Here is a 4185-nt window from a genome sequence, read left to right as displayed (position 1 = left end):
ACAGCATACATCGAGTACAAGGTTTCAGCAAGCATTGCCTGTTTGCCAATTTGACGTTAAAAGCTCCTATATAGAAAGGATCTCGTGGATTTATAAAGGTGTTATTTTGTTTAATGTTTGTAGGTAGCGAGGAGCCTAAGGCCCTTAGGCCAGATGACTGATAGTCAAATGGCCCAGCGACGTTTGCTTGTGCGGTGGGAAGGGGTTGGGGGGGAACATCGGTGGACGCTGAACTGCGCGGGCAAATGATACTTCACGGTTGCCCAGGCCGAGGAAGTGGGGTTGGTTGAGGTGCTCAACCTTGAGCCTTCGACTCAAAAGTCTGACCCACAAGACAGTGGGAAAACGTAAAGTTTCGCTCCGGGACCCTGTCCCTAGTCTCTGACTCAAGAGTCTGACGCACGAGGCAGTGGGAGAATGTAGGGTTTTCTTTGAGAACCCTGCCCGGAGCCGACGACTCAATAGTCTGACCGGCTCGGCTGCAGGGGGTTGTCCTAAGCCGAGGGCACAGAGAATAAGGTATTACTGTCTCATTCCTGATGTGGCTGCGCACAGCAGGTGCTTTTTGAGCAGCGCCGGCCTCTTTGGCTTTATAAGTACTTCGACCGCATTGGATAATGCGCCGGCAGTCACGGCCAACCGTTGGGCGATCGGAATGTGCGGTTTTTGGAGCCGACCTTTTCTAACCCGTCCTTCCTCGGGGGAAGGCAGCACCGCTGCTTCCATGAATATGAACATGCTGGTCGCCTGGGGGAATCACCCTACTGCTTTTACACTCCTGTCGCAGAGGACAGTACGACTTTACCCCCAGACCGCCTCGTACCACGACTACTCGTAGTACGGGGTCTCGCTGCTCTTGGTCTGGCTGCTCCCCTTTGGCCTTCCTGGTATGGTTGCACCTTGTGGAACGAAGTTCCAGCCGGTGTAGCCTGCATGATCATTGCAGCACTCAAGCCCGACCACCACGTCAAGGTGGCAGCTTTAGGTCGGGAGTCACATACATTATTTAAAATCGTTTGCATTTGGGAAAGGATCTGAACCAAGGAGAGCAATATCGTCCGTATACGTAGTGTATGTGAACGTCCCGTGACGTCAAGGTGGCAGCTTTAGGTCGGGAGTTACTCACATTATTTAAAATCGTTTGCATTTGGGAAAGGATCTGAACCAAGGAGAGCAATATCGTCCGTATACGTAGTGTATGTGAGCGAACGTCCCGTGGACATTGCGACTCCCGAGGTTTCAGAGGCGGGCACAGAAATTTCAAGCAGTATATTAATAACAAAGCTGAAGAGGACGGGTGAGAGTGGACGCCCTTGTTTTACACCACTGGACGTGGTGAACTCAGTTAGAGCTTCTCGTGTACTCGTACGCGCCCACAGGAGCTCGCATACAGTGCCCTCATGAGGGATGGAAATTGGAAAGGGACAAATTTGATCGCCAGATACAGCCGAAGTTGCTGACGATCGACAGAATCAAAAACAGCTTTCAACTCCTGAAAAACAACCAACGTGGGACGTCTGAAGGAGTGGCACTGTTCAAGAATTCGTCCCGCTGTAAAGATATGGACAACTAGGGCAAATCCTAGCTTGATTCTCACGAACCTCTCTCCCGGTAATCCATCAATCTGGGCAAAATAATGTCAGAGAGCACCTTAGATCCGGTGGATGCCCGGCTGATGCCACGATAGTTTATACATGACGTTCTTGCCCCCTTTTTGAAAACTGGGATGAAGGTCGAAGAGCTCCATTCGGTTGGTATTATGTTCTCGTTCGGAATCTGCAGTATGGTTGTCAGATTGTTCACCAGGACGTCCCCAGTAAACACAGTGCCACCGGTGGCTAACGGCGGCCAAAGGTGGCTAGCTTTGCCACTGATTTTGTTTGTGAATACAAGCCAAACATATCATTTGTTGCATAAAAGCCTTCTGAAAACAAATGTAACACGATACTCTGGATACTGGAGCTCTATTTACGAAGTAATTTTCGGAACCGACTTGTTTGAATGCACCACCGGTTGCTACCTTTGGCCGCTTTTAGCAATCGGTGGCAAGCGTAACATGCCACCCCTATTTGCCACCGGTGGTGCGGCGGTGACGTGTTTACTGGGTCCCCACCTTCTTTGAAGAGCGCGGGATGTAGACCATCCTTATCGCGCTTCAAGATTGAAATCTCACGCTGGATTTCGGCTGCTGACGGTGGGTTGTTGACAATGTTCTGTCTTTGTTCTTCCAGCGGTTGTGTTGAAGGTGACCAGGTGGACTGTTCTTGGAAGTGCTCAGCCCACCGCACAAGACGGCGATTGAGGGAGTGAATTGCTGTTCCGCCCTTTTCGCATATTGTCTCACTAACAACTCCCTTCTTTTGAACCTTTGATCGGATCAGTTGAAACAGAGCGCGGCTGTCGCCTGAAGCAATGCCTTTTCCATCTCCCGGGCCTTCGAAATCCACCAGCGTTCTCTGTTATTCCGCAACTTCCTGATTAGCTGGTGTTTGAGGGATCTGCGTGCGCCAACATATGTGCCCGTTGCTGGCATGGGCTTTCTGGCAGCAATAAGATCTGCTGATCTTGAAGATATCTAGTCTTCACTGAGTCAAGTCAGATGGACTGGACAAACAGTTCTGAAGGCTAACAGCATTGCTTCTTTAGCTCGCCTCCATTCAATCTCCAAACACTGACTGTGCGTTTCCAGCAGCTTTCTAACCAGATAAGTTCGATACTCCTCAGTTACTGAAACTTGTCGAAGTTGGTGAACGGAACTGCTCTCACTCGACAAGCGTAGTGCTGGTGGAAAGCGATGCCATGATCAGAGTCAAGTTTGCGTACCCCAGAGGGAACAACAATCCCTAACTGAGACTCCATAGGTAACTGATAGCCATATGGTCCAATCGAGTCCACAACTGTCTTGTGGTAAGCGGCTTCCAAGTAACTCGGTGTGAACATTCGTACTGACCAAGGACAGATAATGATCTGCACACAGCTGAAGCCGCCCCGATTATCCGTACGCTCAGCATCGATCTCAAATCTACCATCCAACTAGTTTTTCCCGGACTTAGTCGTCCAACTTGGGCATTTACATCACCCGCCAGGACTACTATACCGTCCTTCTTGCTGACCGAAGCAGTCGTGGAAGAACTTGAAAAAACTTGTCCTTCTCAGTCCCAGAACTGCGGCCTGCTGGGGAGTATGCTGGCAGGACAAATAAACACGATTTACCGCATCAACTTGCATCAATCTTAATTGAGCTAAGCAACCGCACATCGCAAAGGCGACTGTTTATTGGGAGCTAGTCCAGTAAGGCGCTTTCAGCCTTGGGGATGAGTGCAACTCCCACACCGTAAATACCACTAGCCATTGCACCAGGACCACCTGATGCTCGAAGGGTGAAATGTAGAACATCTGGGCCCGTCCTAAGTGGTTCGAGGAGCACGGCCGAAACTGGGTCTTGTATGCGTGTTTCGGGGACACATATATCGATAGAGAGGGAAAGCAAGGTTTCAGCAAGGGATGCCTCCTGCCCAAACTGACAAACTACGGACACTAAAGGCTGCAACGTGGTTAGTAAATGATTATTTTGTTTTTTTTTTTGGACGGCGGTTGAGACATGGAACAGTGGCTAGAGGGTTAGCAAATGGGTTGATTGCGCTGCATTGTACAATGGGTGGGGAAGGAGTGAGAGAAGACCAGTGAGCGAAGAGCTGCAAGGGCAAATGATACCTCACGGATGCCAAGGCCGAAGGACGGGTTTGAGTTGAGGTACCCCGACTTGAGCCTTCGACTCAAAAGTCCGACCCACAAGGCAGTGGGAAAACGTAGAATTTTGCTTCGGGACCCTGCCCCTAGTCTCTGACTCAAGAGTCTGAACCGGGAAACAGCGGTTGTTAGGGTTTTCTCGGGGGAACCTTCCCGGAGCCAATGGCTCAATCATCATCATCAACATCATCAAAGACAGCAACATCAGTGTTGGCACTGATGCTTCACTGCCGTACAACCATAAGGTTCGTCTAGTTATACATTATATATATATATATATATATATATATATAATTGTATTAAAAGCCCTACAGTGGAGAGAAGAGAAAAAAAAGTGGGTGAGGGAGAGGACTCAGTGCTGGCCTATGTCAAGCATACTGAGGTGCCTATACCTCCAACCGCTCAGTCAGACAATCTGGAAAGAAACTGACAGCA

The sequence above is a fragment of the Opisthorchis viverrini genome (genome assembly GCF_000715545.1).
Source record: "Opisthorchis viverrini unplaced genomic scaffold opera_v5_87, whole genome shotgun sequence".
NCBI lineage: Eukaryota > Metazoa > Platyhelminthes > Trematoda > Opisthorchiida > Opisthorchiidae > Opisthorchis > Opisthorchis viverrini.
The sequence above is the reverse complement of the archived record's forward strand: the minus strand, read 5'-3'. Positions refer to the sequence as shown.